Source organism: Lethenteron reissneri, chromosome 8 (genome assembly GCF_015708825.2).
Source record: "Lethenteron reissneri isolate LAM-NWPU_2019-01 chromosome 8, ASM1570882v1, whole genome shotgun sequence".
Lineage (NCBI taxonomy): Eukaryota > Metazoa > Chordata > Hyperoartia > Petromyzontiformes > Petromyzontidae > Lethenteron > Lethenteron reissneri.
Window position 1 is genome coordinate 1,378,641 of NC_083786.1, and position 15,389 is coordinate 1,394,029.

The following is a 15,389-nucleotide window of genomic DNA, read 5'->3' on the forward strand; positions in this document are numbered from 1 at the left end:
CCATCTAATGGGGAAATGGGGGCATTACAGGAGGAAGGTAAAATTTAATTTAATAATAATATTTGGACAAGTTCGGCGGGCCGGATTAAAAAGCCCAACGGGCCGTATACGGCCCGCGGGCCGTACTTTGCCCATGACTGGGCCAGTTTGTAGGTAGGAGAGTTGATCGCGGACACGATGGGCCGTAGTGGGGTGCCTTCTTTATGGATCTTGGGGAGACCATAAAATCTGGGAGGTCTAGCAGCCGAGGGTTTTAGGGAGGGACGTCTGGTTGGTTCGATTAGGGAAGTCGAACTGGTGATGATCTTGTTGGTTTTTGTCGTTAGGCTGTTAGTAGGATCGCTTTTAATTTTGGAGTAACTCCCATCATTGAGTAGATTCAGGATTTTGTTGTTGTATGAGCCTTTATCCATGATGACCGTAGCATTTCCCTTGTCGGCCGAGAGGATGACTATATCAGCTGTCTTTTTTAGGTTCGCGAGTTCAGAGCGTTCGTTTTTGCTAATGTTGCTAGTGGGTTTCTTAGCGGCTGCTAGACCTCCCAGACCTCCCAGACTCTATGGTCTTCCCAAGATCCATAAAGAAGTCATCCCACTCTACGGCCCATTGTGTCCACGATCAACTCTCCTACCTACAAACTATCCCGTTTTCTATCAGATGCTCTGCTTCCCTTCACTGGCAAGACCTCTTCAGCAGTACTTAACTCAACCCAATTGGTCTCTATGGTCAAGGACATGACACTATCTCCTGACGATATCCTCGTCAGTTTTGATGTGGTATCTCTGTTTACCAAAGTCCCTGTACCTGACACCCTTACTATAATTGAAGAGTTGGTCCAACATGTATTGAATTCGGATGTACCTGCACTGGTTAGGCATTGCCTCACCAACACTTATTTTACCTGGAATGGCAACTTCTACAAACAGAATGAGGGTACCCCTATGGGCTCCCCCTTGTCACCAGTGATAGCCAATGTGTTCATGGAAAAGTTTGAATCAGACACCATCCAGACGTCCACCCTGCGTCCTTCCCTGTGGAAGAGGTATGTGGATGACACTTTCGTCATTTGGCCACATGGCCTCCCAGCATTGAACCACTTCTTGGACCACATCAATTCCAGACACCCATCCATCAGATTCACCATGGAAGTGGAGAAAGATGGCAAACTACCATTCTTAGATATTCGGTTTGAGAGGAGACCTGATGGATCCTTGGGACATTCTGCTGCTGCTGCCTGCTGCTACCTGCTGCTGCCTGCTGCTGCTGCCCACTGCTGCTGCTGCTGCTGCCTGCTGCTGCTGCCTGCTGTTGCTGCCTGCTGCTGCTGCCCACTGCTGCTGCTGCCTGCTGCTGCTGCGTCTATTCCGGGCTCCGCTGGCCGCCGGGGCTGCGCGGGTGGTAGTGGGGGGGGGGGCCTCTGTGTGTGGGTGGGTGGCGAATGGTGGGTGGGGGGAGGGATATATATGTGTGTGTGTGTGCTTGGTGGTGGGGGTATAAAGGCGTGCGGCGAGGACGCGGCGCAGCGGAGCTGTCTGGATTGCGGCGCCAGGAGGTAGGGGAGAGATCGCGAGCCGCGTTACACTCACACAGCGTGTCTGGGTGAGTGTGGGGGGAGGGGGGGTCTGGTGAGTGTGGGGGGGTGAGTGTGGGGGGGGGGTGTCTGGTGAGTGTGGGGGGGGTGTCTGGGTGTGTGGGTGAGTGTGGGGGGGGGGGGTGTCTGGGTGAGTGTGGGGGGGGGGGGTTGTCTGGGTGAGTGTGGGGGGGGGGTGTCTGGTGAGTGTGGGGGGGGTGGGGTGTCTGGGTGAGTGTGGGGGGGGGGTGTTTGGTGAGTGTGGGGGGGGGGTGTCTGGGTGAGTGTGGGAGGGGGGGTGTCTGGGGGTGTGTGGGGGGGAGACGAGGCGAGAGAGTTGTGGGGTGCCGTCGTGAGTCGTTGTTCCCCCCCGAACACCACTTGGGAGGTGGTGGTGGAGGTGTTGGTGGTGGAGGTGGTGGAGGTGGTGGTGGAGGTGTTGGTGGTGGAGGTGTTGGTGGTGGTGTTGGTGGTGGTGGAGGTGGTGGAGGTGGTGGAGGTGGTGGTGGAGGTCGTGGTGGTGGAGGTCGTGGTGGTGGAGGTGGTGGTGGAGGTCGTGGTGGTGGTGGTGTTGGAGGTGGTGGTGTTGGAGGTGGTGATGGAGGAGGTGGTGGTGGTGGAGGAGGTGGTGGTGGTGGAGGTGGTGGTGGAGGTGGTGGTGGAGGTGGTGGAGGTGGTGGTGGAGGTGTTGCATGCGGATTTGCTTCGTGAACCCGAGATGCCCCGGTAATCACGTGCGCCCGTCGTGGTTTGTGATTCATGCTGACGATACGATTCGGAGACAGCCAGAGAGATGAAAAGTAAACTTTTAAGTTCATTAAAAACTGTGGGGGAGGGAGGGGGGTGCCATCATTATACTCTAGCCTCCCCCCCCCCATTTCAAGTAACGTCGTCTCGACAGGAATGTTAAGTTGCTGTTCTTTTCGTTGTCATACGGCTGCTGATGTAGCTGCAGAGCGATGGTCAAGCGTGAGGAGCAGTCGCGGAGAAGTAGTAGTAGTAGTGGTGCATCATCATCGCCGTCATCGTCGCTGCGATGGTGTCTCCTCTCCGTTATTGCGCACCGGGGCATTGCGTCCGTGTACGCTGTTGTGGTCGTCTTGTTTCGATGGCCACAGTTGGCACCGCTACCGGAGATGTGTCGTTTCTCTTCCTGTGCCGGGCTGCGATGAGGCCGATGTGAAGTTGCGCGGAGTGCGAGCTGACTCGTGCGCCTCCTGCACCCGGAATCGTGGCGCACGCCGTGGCCCGAGAGGATGATGCTCCTCTCTCGTGCCTCCCACAGCAACCCCCCCAGTCGTGGCCGGCCCATCGCAAAGCCGTGAGAACAACAGGCCCAGCAGCTCGAGTGGCGCGTCAGTACGCGCTCGCAGGGCTTGCGCCGTTGTTGTGCCCGCGTGACGGTGAGGTCGTGTGATGGGGTGGTGTGATGGTGAGGCGGTGTGACTGTGTGATGGTGAGGTGGTGTGATTGTGTGTGACTGTGTGATTGTGTGATGGTGAGGCGGTGTGATTGTGTGAGGCGGTGTGACTGTGTAATGGTGAGGCAGTGTGATTGTGTGAGGTGGTGTGACTGTGTGATTGTGTGAGGCGGTGTGACTGTGTGATTATGTGAGGTGGTGTGATTGTGTGAGGTGGTGTGCCGTTCTGGCAGTCCTTCGGGCGTGCTGCCTGTAGGTGCCGACTGGCTGGCAACCCGGGGGAGCCTCTCCCTAGCCGCGCGCTCCGCCCGGAGCCCCGCAGGCTCCTATTTCGGGGGCAAGCGCCGCGCACGGCTGCGGCGCGGATATTTCCTGCATTGTAATCGTTTCCCCTTGGGTCCTCTTGCCTCGTGCGCTGGCGGCGCGGGTCCTGGGCCAGTGGAAAGAATGCGGCAGATGAAGGGGGCTTCAAGGTCGCACGGCGGCTGGCTGCAACACACGCCTCACCTCTCTCGCCTTTATTCATCCCGGCGGTTGGCAGTGCCAAGCGATAGCCACCCACCCACAGAACCCAACCACACCGAACACCCAACCTCGGCCGAGCATCGCCACCCTCCGTGTCGGGCGCTTCTTTGAATCGCTTGGCCCTCGTGTCACTGCCGAGGTCGCATTACCGGGCAGGCTTTGTTCAGCAAAAGTACTTTGCTGCTGCTGCTGCTGCTCCTGTTAACAGTGACAACTTTCTTCCTGTGGAGCCACAGTTTGAAATCCCACGCCGTCTGCAGAGTACTTGCTTTTTTTTCCTCTGGGAGGTGGAGAGCGGTGGGTGGAAAATATTCAAAACAAAGGGTGGCTTTGAACAATGAGAGGGAGAGAGAGGAGAACCACCTTGGGTTCATTTTGATTTAGCGAATGCTTTTGTACACAGAGCTCCAGATACACAATAAATATAAATGATTAGATTAATAGATATGTAGCCTTGTACCCCGGCAGGCCGGAGAGAGAGAGGTGGGGGGGGGGGGTAAACTCGCCGGATACGAGCAACAGGGATTGCAGCCCCAGAGCTCTAGCTGGGCCAGTAGCAACGGCAGTACCTGGGACGTGCAGGGGCCACAGCGTCATGAGTCACGGCTGCTGTTAACACTGTATTGTATAAATATTGCTCGGTCTCATTCCACGGACCAAACCCGTGGGGGGGGGGGGGGAAGGTAATGGGGTGGGGGGAAGGGACCGGCATCTGTTCGGAAAGTTGGACCCGTTACTCAGAATGTGTAAACCATGGTTTCTACTGTTTTACTAAATAACACTGCGTGTTTGGCTATTCCGTGACAGCAAAACAACCTCCCCCCCCGCCCTCCCCTCTCTCTCTCCCAGAGGTGGTGCTAAATCTTCACCCGGGGTCATACTTTCCAGATTTGTACAAAGGTGGATTTCCATATCGTGGCAGCAGATGAAGACCGTACTCGTCTAATGCTTGCAAGCAAAATGCTTTCCCTTGTACACCGCGTGTGGAATTTCAGTTACGATCCTATTCTTGCGCATGATGGCGATGTGTTCAGGAGCTGAACGCCAAAGTTGAGGTCTGGTGGGCACGACAAGAGAGAGACGGCTTCAGGAGAGAGTTCGTGTGTCGCTATTACTCCTCCAATGGAGTGAAGTCCATAGTTTGGGTTGTATAACCAGCACACATCTTTATGACCAGTTGGAATGATGCTTTATGGATGGACATGCGTAATGGATTGTCAAGGAATGTACGTGAACGTTCGTATGTTTCTACATATTGTTCAATTGAGTCATGAGCCCTTCTTCCAGTGTCGCGTGGATTTTTCTCCAGGTTTTCCCTCATTTACAAGCACAAAAATTCGATATTGCGCCGCAGCTGGCTATGACATCTGTTCTACGCACGCCGGTCACTCATCCAAGCCCTATCCAGGCTCAGCCCTGCTTGGCTGCTGAGCTTTGATGAGAATTGGCACATTCCAGGTAGTTGCGTCATAGCAGTATGCTATGCAGTACATTTGTAATATTTGTAGAATTATTTTACCAATTTGTTGTGCATCCAATGATAGTGTTTTGCATGGTTCGCCTTCCTATTTAAGTGTGTTATATATGTGCGTATACTTGTATGGACATATAGAAAGTCTATTTCATGTTGGTGGATATTCTTTTTGCCTGATTGCAAGTTTCTGGCAGGCAAATCATTCTGGAAGCTACTCAGCCCATGGTGTATACTGGGCACACTTCATATGTAACTGAATATGGATTAGCTAGAAAACAGCAGTGGTGACAAGCCGTTCGGTGCCAGGGTTATTAGTCAGCTCCACACAGCAGCCAGCATCGTTGCTTGTTTCAGGTTTGTTTTATTTTTAGGAATATTTCGACCGCGATAAATCAAAAAAGAGGCAGTGATATTGTGGCAACTCATTCTTGGGAGCGCTGGTTGGCACTGCCAACTCACGCGACAGACGTTTCAAGCCTGCGATGTAGGCCATCCAGGATCACCATCGCGGCCGGTCTGACGCTGAAAGTGACTTTGGTGGCCAGGGGGAAGGGCGCAGTCCCCAGTGGGCAGGGCCCCCCCCCCCTCCCGGCAGCCGCCGCGAGCGTGCCGCGATGTGACGGGGAGCCGGTGCCGGGGACCCGGCAGCTGGGAATGTCCTTTGGTGGGCGTCAGGGTGAGCACGCAGGGAACGCGTCGCGCGCGGTCTCGGTGCAAGGGGATGACACGAAGTGGCAGGTTCCAAACAATAGTGTCCCTGCGGGTTGAGGGGGCAAGGGAAGGTTGGTGGACGTGCAACATGTGGAACCCGCTGCACGAGCGCTCGCATCGATCGTCGCAATAACCCGCGGGTTTCAATCGAGTTCAACCGAGACTATTCGGCCTCGTCCGTGTTACATTTTGGAGTTAGATCTCCTCGTGAGGAGAATGGAAATGTGTGTCGACCACCCTCCCACCCGACGCAGCCATATAAGTAAAGTTTGTCACGTGAACAAACACAGATAATTAATTACCGCTTCAGCACTCAGCCGGTGTTGTTGTCGTTGGAGAGCGATCCGCAATGTTTAATAATTGGGTACGCGTTGTTTCGCAGGTTGTTGCAACAGTAATATCGGTCGCGAAACCCCACGGGTTAAACAGACCAGTCGACGGATATTCTTTGACATTTTTCCATTATTGATTGGAATGGAGTTTCAAGTTCATGACATATGCATGATACAGGTTTTTCTGGGGTTAGATCGCGTAACCCAAACAAACTGTATTATAGATGATATTGGTCGCGAAATCCTACTTGTTATGACAGATAATGGCACTAAAACCCTTTATTTGTATATTTACCAGTTCAAAGGCCGCTTACACAAGACGCGCATTTTCTAATGCAGCGACTTGAACAGAATAACTCGGGGCAGAGGTAGACGAATAACATCATTCACAGGCGAGATTAACAGCTTTTTAAACGTCTTACTTGAATACAATTAACATAATAATCGCGGTTATCACACACTCAAGAGTGTTGCTAAATGAAGCGCGATGGCAACACGCCTTTAGGAACGTCCTCGCGTACGGCATGCACTCGAGAGCGAGTATCCATCATTGCACAGGAAGACATCAAACTGGTTCAGAGAGGCCAATTGACAATCCAATGGACTTCGCTAGACTAACAGGATGATGACCCGAGCTGGATTGCAGTTCCCTGGGGCTTCTGACAGCAGCCAGGGCACGAGCCCATTGTAAAATGTTGTTCTCAGGGCTCTCGGTATTACACGAGGGAGTGTGGGAGTGACAAATGCCCCATCGTAATGTCACGTCTTGTACAATAATAGTAAAGATGATTTTAAATTGATTTGCAACTCAAACTATTAAAGGAATTTCCACATAACCATAAGGGCCCTTCCTGCAACCCCTCTTCCACTTCTAGCACCAGCTCAATATGTGCATTTGTTGACGTATCCCTGGGAAATACCCAGCACGTGTAGCCCATGATAACATCCAAGTGGGTGACATTCTACTCGAACATTTACTGTTGACCGGAGAGATGAACCTCAAGTTCACGAGGTCAACGTGGCCAAAGCCGTTGATGCCACCACACCGCGCCAACGCTTTGGACCCTCTGCCAGTTCCTGCCGCCGCAGTCGACTCGCAGCCCCCAAGATGTGCCCTGACAGTATCGCTCCACCGTCCGCTCTGAGGTCTCCTCTACCCCCCACTCCTTGGTCGCCGGTGTTTGTCGAGACCATCCGGACGTCTCTCTTGACAACTGGCCCCAATTTCCGTTCTGCGCACGCGTGTCCCATCTTCAGAGATCAATCCTCCCTTGGGAAGAGTGTCAATTTCAACTGGAAATGAAAAATGTATTTGTGCGCGGTGCCTTCTTTCGCACCGTACGTAGCCAACCGTGCTAATCGGAGGTGTGATAAAATTGGTTTGGACGTCTCCATAATTTATTTCAAGGACCTAAACCGGGGAGGGGTGGAGGGGGTTATCAAAGGTGCAGCCAGTAGACCACGTACCTTGTGCCACATCGCCCCACCGTTCATTTGGAACGGTGGGGCGATGTGGAAAACAGAGGCCAAGTTAGAGTCTGGCCTAAGCGTGCCGCGCGGTAGGCGAGGAGGACGCACCGTGCTGTGTGACCTGTGAGCCCAATGCTCTTCGCTTGTTCTCGCCGGCGTGCAACCGATACGCGGCGAGTGTTGCGCTATTTTTCCCCAAGTGATGTCCGAGGGATGTACAGGCCACAGTGGCCCCCAGGCTCAAATAACATCGACACCTCTCACCTTGCTTCCGCTGACTCCATTGGGGGGGGTGGAGGCAAATCGTACGGCTGCAAGAGACCACTTTAAAAGCAGGGGTGTAAGAATGCATGCCGCGATTCTCAACTAAACTTTATTTATTTTTACCAGGTAATGCCCACTGAGCTATGTAGCTCTTTTTCTGAAGCGACCTGGCCACAAATGATAGCTCAACAAAGTGACTTATCGTGTGGAAATGTATAGCAGCCAAATACTCTAAATGCACATTTCTAAATGTGGAGGAAAAAACCGGAGGACCTGGAGAAAAATCTGCGCCACCACGGGGAGTGGGAACACGCACACTCCACATATACAGCAGCAGGCATCAGTTGTCGGGATTGAACCCACGACCTCCTGTATAATTGGCGAGGTAGTTAACATCTCGCCACCATGGCACCCCAGTGAATGGTGTGTGGTGAGAATCAAGCACTCTCTATGCGTGTATGCAGTCTTTATTTTCGGGTCAGATGGCGTGAGTAGAACGTATGTCGTCAACCCTCCTCCACCCAACACAGCCAATTCATTAAATTGTCACGTGAACAGGTGTATCAAATTATTACTAAATTGGCACATTTGTTCACGTGATAACTTCATTACTTGCTTGTGTCAGTTGGAGCAGGGTTTACGACACGCATCTTACTCAGACACACATCTTACTCAGACATCTTACTCAGACATCTTACTCAGACACACATCTTACTCAGACATCTTACTTAGACACACATCTTACTCAGACATCTTACTCAGACACACATCTTACTCAGACATCTTACTTAGACACACATCTTACTCAGACATCTTACTCAGATACACATCTTACTCAGACATCTTACTCAGACATCTTACTCAGACATCTTACTCAGACACACATCTTACTCAGACATCTTACTTAGACACACATCTTACTCAGACATCTTACTCAGACATCTTACTTAGACACACATCTTACTCAGACATCTTACTCAGATACACATCTTACTCAGACATCTTACTCAGACATCTTACTCAGACACACATCTTACTCAGACACACATCTTACTCAGACATCTTACTCAGACACACATCTTACTCAGACACGCATCTTACTCAGACACGCATCTTACTCAGACACGTATCTTACTCATGCGTCCTGATCCAAAAGAATATATTAAGAATCATGCCGTACGTAGTTTAATCACTAGATATTCGAGAACCCACCAAAACGTTAAAAATATTTCTATTATTGAATCAAATTGGGACTTCCGGTCACCCAAGAGCAAGAGATGGGAGAGGAGGAGTGAATCTCAGAGGCAAATTAAAGGCAATAAATAAACAACTTTTAAGTGTTTTCTGTGTAAGTCAACATGTCACCGTACTCAGACAACGGAGATAGCGGCTGTCACATTACACATTCCTGCAACATTGGCACGTGTTGTTGGAACCGTGGAAGAAACGTTGGCCCAACGTTGGCCCGACGTCCCCAGGCTGTCTGGGATTGCCGCTTGTGGCCTTCCCGCGTTCGTCCCAGAGAGAAAGCAAAAAAAAAACGAGTCGCCGTCTGGGCCAGCATTTGAACTTTAATGCGAGCGGAGCGCGGCGGGGGGGGGGGGGTCTGTGGACGCCCCCCGGGATTTTTCTCCATCGTGGTTGCTGAGAGGAGTTCCCCCCCACACCCCCCGCCTCCCACCCGCCCCCCCAAAAGCGTCAAGCGGCCAGCATCAGACATTCGCTCTGGAAGGAAGGTGGCATCGTAGTTGAGGGAGTTGACAACGTGTGTCGTCAACTCCCTTGTGAGCAAGGTGGTCATTGCTCTGCGGCCTTGCACCCCTTTGGTTCTCAATCGTCAAATGTGTTATGTTAATAAATACACAGGGTTTGATGAAACAATGTAGTTGTCCTTACCGTGCCCATGCTTAGTGTGTTTTCGATTATTAACCTTCCAAAAAAATCTGGGCGTGTCTCACACACCCCCAGGTTCAGAAGCACTGCTCTAAGAGCTTCGGAGAGGGAGACGAGGAATTCCGAATGAGCAAGCAGTCCAAGTATCGACAAATCGGTTTCATTTCCCCTCGCGCTCCGTTAGCGCCGGCTGACGCGGGTCAAGAGGCCACCGGCCCACGTGGTGTGCAGAAGCGGCAGCGTGGGGTCGTCGCGTGGCAAGCGCTCGTGTGGAATCGCAGCGTTACATTCACTCTGCCCTACCTGCTCGAGTTACAGCGGTACTTCATGAGTTACGCGAGGCAGTGTTCGCTTTGCTGTTGAAACGTCGATGAGGGAGGGGAGGGCTTTTGGGTTGTTTTAGTTTCTCCACTGAGTCGTTTCTTGGAAGAAAGCGTTTATTAATTTAATTTTCGATAAAAAATATAAACCAACTCACTTTTTAACAGACTTAGCAGCTACTTTTAATTGAAGTACGGTCATTAAGTTTGCCACCCAGAGAACGTTCGTGAAGGAAATGCCAAACTCTTATAACAATTTGCGTTGTAAAAACAGCCTTCTAGGATTTTTTTTCAATGTAACCAGTTCATAGTGGTTTTCCTTCGAGTTTGTCCAGATGAACGTCACTGCATATTTGTACAGTTACAAATGTAAAATTAGACATCCACAGCTTCTCTGAGCCAGACTAGACGAACAATCGAGTGGGCGCCATGGTGGTGAGACGTTAACTACCTCGCATGGTATGCAGGAAGGCGTAGTTTCGATCCCGACCCTGACACCTGTTGTATATTTGGAGTTTGCGTGTGTCTCTCTCCTCGTGGTCGCGTAGATTTCTGTCTCTGGGTCCTCCGGTTTTTCCCTCCACATTTAGAAACATGCGTTCACGGTGCGGTATTTGGCTGCTATACATTTTCACGCGATAAGCCACTTAGTTGAGCTATAATTTGCGAGCTATTTACAGCTCAGTGGGTTTTACCTGTTAAATAAAATAGTTTGGTTTTTAGGTAGCGTGCCCTGCGTGGTGCATGTGGTATGCACGGGGGCTAACAACGCATTTCACTTGGCATCACGAGTGCACTCCTACAGTAGCAATACAATTCTAATTTAGGTATCCCAAAGAAAACGTTGCATCATCACCACCACGTGGTACAAATTAACTGTCTTCGAGTTATGAAATAAGCGGGACGATGTGTGCTGATGCACAACTCCGTGGGGCTCGCTTTAAATGATCATTGTTTGCTCTTTGTAAACACTGAACATACGCTATTTAGTGCGGCCTGGAAGCGTATTATTAAATAAGATACATTACAATTACTTATAAGGGAAACAACCACTAACTGATTACTAATGTAGCATAATCACAAAAAAACACATTCCAAATGATTACTAATCTACAACTCGCATCGTAACAATAGCCTGATTACTAATCTAGTATATAATTACAATCACTCCCCCCTTGAATCTTTGCACCTGATGAGTTGATGAGTTAATGATGACGTCACCCTGCTGCTGCTCTATATAAGAACGGGAGACAGCAGAACCTCACCATTCTGGCGAATTGCCCGATGATGCTGGTTGCAATTACCAGCGAAACGTCGTACTCAAATTGTAAATGTTGTGGCTTCAACACACCGGTGGGCTAAAGTAGTGAACTATTTGTCTTTGTCAACGTGACACATTTTTACTGATTGGCCGTGTCGGGTGGTGGAGGGTTACGACACATTTATAAATAAACGCGATCTAAACCCAAAAACGTTGATTATGAAAGACATTAGTTCAGTCTGCTCGAGCGTCGGTGGTGGTGATACACAGCCACTGAGCCCAGTGATTCATAACTGATTTGTGGGTCAGATTGTGGAAATTAAATGTGTTGTGCACCCCCCTCCACCCAACACAGCCAACTAACAAAGTTTTCACACGAACAAACGTGCCTTACTTATTACCGTTTAAGCACACTGGTGTGTCAGAGAGCACATTAATTTGTCTCCAGATCCTCCGGTTTTAACCCTCCACATTTATAATCAACATCACACGTTTAGAGTATTTGGCTGCTATAAATGTACACATTTGAGCTATCATTTGTGGCCAGGTTGCTTCTGAATAGAGCTCTATAGCCCAGTGGGCCTCGCCTGGTAAAATGTAAATAGTAATAGTATTCATGACAATTTGGGTTCAAAATTATTTAAAGTGACAACTTATCAATAGGTTGTGTCGGGTGAAAGAGGGTGTACGACACAGGCGATCTGACCCAAAAAATATTTATAAATCATAAGCCGGCGTGTTAAAAATGAGCCCAATGAGTGTGACTTTTGTAGTGCTGACCTCCTGTTTGGGGTCAAATGCATGGTGACACTAAAAAGTGATTCAGAATGTCAACGTTGTGGCCACAATGTGCACTCGGGGCTTTTGGAATGGCGAAACGTACGTGTGCACTGAACTTCTTTCGCACCGTGCGTAGCCAACGGCGCTGATCGGCGAAGGTGTGAAACGTGAACCCCCTCGTTGACATTCGATGTGATTTCCAGGGCCAGGGTCCTATTCCAGGGTGGCAGAAAAGGATTTTTTTAGCGTCAAATCGAGCACAGCAAACCATTTATACTTAGCAACAACATCAACAACAAAATACCTCAACGCAATCATCAATAGCGCTATGGCCTTAAAATAAAATAAATTAATATTATTTAAATTAACATATGATGAGGCTTCGTTATTTGTGCCTGTGCACCACTGCCTACGCAGCAGCAGCATCACCAAACGATGTTTTCGCTTTAAATCCTTAGGGGTCAGCATTCATCATCATCACTCTCCCCCCAAGTGTATTTTTATATTGCGCGTATTTAGTATGAACGAGGCGATGGCTATTAATCTCACGTTTTCAAAATACCGCTGCAGCGAAAGGAAACGCGGTCCGTCCCTGAGCAGATATTCTCTCCATATTTTGACATTAACACTTGGTTAGCACAACCGTTGGAAATCACAGTCAACATTTCCGCTCGAGTCAACAAACCAGCATGTGGTTAATGCCCACGCCACTCCCAACGCATTGTGCAGAGTTTGGTGACACGCTGTGAAGAAGGCCTTAAGGATGTGGTACTCCATGCGTCATGTCTAACTACGACCACGCAGTGAATTCTCACTGTGGTTGTATCCCCTGTGAGATAGGTGGTGTGCGTACCCCAGTCTTGTAGCTGCCCTCCGCGCTTCTCTCACTTCCAGATTCCCCCCACCATCCAGAGGGCATCGCTTATGAAGTGGGTTTCCACTGCACACTTTACAAGCTCAAAAACCTGCTTCCTAGAATGTAGTATTTTGGGGATTTTCTACTGCCATTTTGGAAGTTGCTCTCTCGCGTGTGGCAATACGCTCATGAGCCGAATGCCATTGTGGAGGTCTCCTGGCCGCGAGAGGATTTCAGGGGAAGAGAGTTCGTGTAGTTTTGCTGTTCCTCCTCCTCCATTGAAGGAACGCAGGCTAACAGTGGTTGACTATGCGGCTTATTTTGGCAGTGTAGTCCGCCTACACATTACCATTATACTACTTCCACACCACAGCAATAATTATCGTGCATTACTGCCATTTGTTTATCTACATGGAATGAGTTTATATTTTTTTAAATCTGGAGCCATGGCAGTGAGTGCAGCCAAGCTCGACTCTGAGGCTGCAGCATCATTACCTCTGTCACTCTCCAGCAATGCCATGACTCGACACATGGGATCCAACTTTGGGCCAAATCTGAGGAACTGCCACGGCTGTTCGCGGTGCCCGTAAGGTGGAGGTTGGGAACCTGCGTCCCACGGAACCAGATGGGGGCCCGCAACGTCGTTTTACACGGCCCACAGCCACACGAGGCGTGCCACTTTTAAACGCACGCAAATTATAAACTACTAAACTAAGATATTTTTTATTTATTTTACCAGGTCAGGCCCACTGAGCAACGTAGCTCTTTTTTCAGAAGTGACCTGGCCATCACAAAGTATAGCTCAACGAAGTGGCTTATCATCACGTAGAAATGTAGAGCGGCCAAATACTCTTAAACACGTGACGTTGATTCTAAATTTGGAGGGAAAAACTGGAGGACCCGGGGAAAATCCACGCGATCACGGGGAGAGAGAGACGCGCAAACTCAAAATATACAGCAGGAGTCAGGGTCGGGATCGAACCCACGACCTCCTGCATACCGCGTGAAGGCAGTCAACATCTCTCGCCACCGCCGGCAAGCATCGTCGCCATGCGAATAGAGGGCAGAGATTTCTCTCTGGTTGGCACCGCTGGTGTTTTTCTATGTTTAGTGCACATGGTCATCACCCCTGCCGCTGCCAAGAGCTTCTTTGTACGCGCTCGGTCAACGCGTGCACCCACGTGTGTGTGTGTGGCCCACGTCTGTGTGTGTGTGTGTGTCCCGCGTGTGTGTGTGTCTATGTGTGTGTGTACACCTAGGTCGACTCAGCCTTAAATGAGTACCTGGTGTGGTGTGTAAACATCGCCACTGGGGAGACAAACGCGGTCGGGCGTGGTGTTGGCCACCCACCCCCTCGTGTGCCGTGCTGGCCTTCATAGGTGCTCGCTAACAGCACTTGCCCCTACAGTCTGTTAAGGCTAAACGGGTGATCTTTGTGTACACCTTGGGGTGCGACAGGGATGTCCTCTGGCTCCCACATTATTTTACATCTATTTCGACCATGTAGTTCGTGAAGCCTTCAATAGCTGTACTGGGGGAATCTCCATTTGGTACAGATATAATGGGAGGCTGATCGATGCCCGGGTGCGATCAAGGGATGGCTCCCTATTGGTCAACCACGTTATGCATGCCGATGATTTGGTAATAGCTGCTCATTCAGAGGAGGAGTTGGAGACGCTGCTGCTGAGACTGGAGCGTGCCACTAAGAGGTGGGGCCTTACCATCAGCCCCACCAAAACTAAGCACCTGCCTGGGTATTTTGTACCATCAGACACTCCACCCCCACAACTCCCAATCGGTGATGGGGCAGTAGTGGAGAGAGTGGAGAGTTTCCCATACCTGGGCAGTGTGCTTATGACCGGCTCCAGTTTAACAGCAGAGGTCTCACTCCGAATCAGTCGAGCGGCAATATCTTTTCATCGGTTGCGTAACGCTGTGTGGAAGCTACCTGGTCTGTCGCTCCGCACGAAGCTTCAAGTCTTCTCGGCCACAGTCATTCTTTCTCTTCTCTACGCTTGCGAAACGTGGACCCCCCTAATGGAGCATCTTCGCCGGTTAGAAACATTTAGGCTGGCCTGCCTACGATCCATCCAGGGTTTAACCAGGCTGGATTGTGTGAGGAGCTCACAAATCCTTGAAAGATCTGGGCAAAGTCCCATCGGTGAGCTCCTCCGGCAGGCAAGGCTGCGTTGGCTGGGTCATGTAGCCCGCATGCCCAGCCACCGCATGCCTAAACACCTTTTATTCGGCCGGATCGAGGGGGCTAAACGGGCGCGGTACGGACTAGAGAAGAGATGGAGTGATGTGGTACAGGAGGACGTGGAGCTGAGTGGACTTGCCGATGACCAGTACCTGCGGTGTCAAGATCGGCCTCTGTGGAGGAGGCTCGTGAAGGATGCTACTGGGCAGTTGGAGGCAGTCGCCCTCCAGCAACAACGGAGGGCGGAGGAGCGACGCTCACAACAACGGGCGGAGCGCCGGGTGGCTAAAGCACAGCAAGTTGGTACAGTAGG

At 50.6% G+C, this 15,389-nt stretch overlaps 2 protein-coding genes across 3 annotated transcripts in view; one reads left to right on the top strand and one right to left on the bottom strand.

Moving 5' to 3' along the window:
- The window catches only part of LOC133359663 (protein S100-A1-like), a 450,535-nt gene that overhangs the window by 157,322 nt on the left and 277,824 nt on the right, over positions 1–15,389 (bottom strand). The window lies entirely within an intron of this gene.
- Positions 1,496–15,389, top strand: part of LOC133359613 (spectrin beta chain, non-erythrocytic 1-like) — a 152,559-nt gene continuing 138,665 nt past the window's right edge. The window contains exon 1 of one of the 2 annotated variants that reach the window (XM_061578084.1): positions 1,496–1,552. The gene's annotated coding sequence lies outside the window, so the exon portion shown is untranslated. Of the gene's footprint in view, positions 1,553–2,842; positions 2,974–15,389 lie in introns of those variants that run through there. The other variant, XM_061578091.1, reaches the window with a different exon arrangement.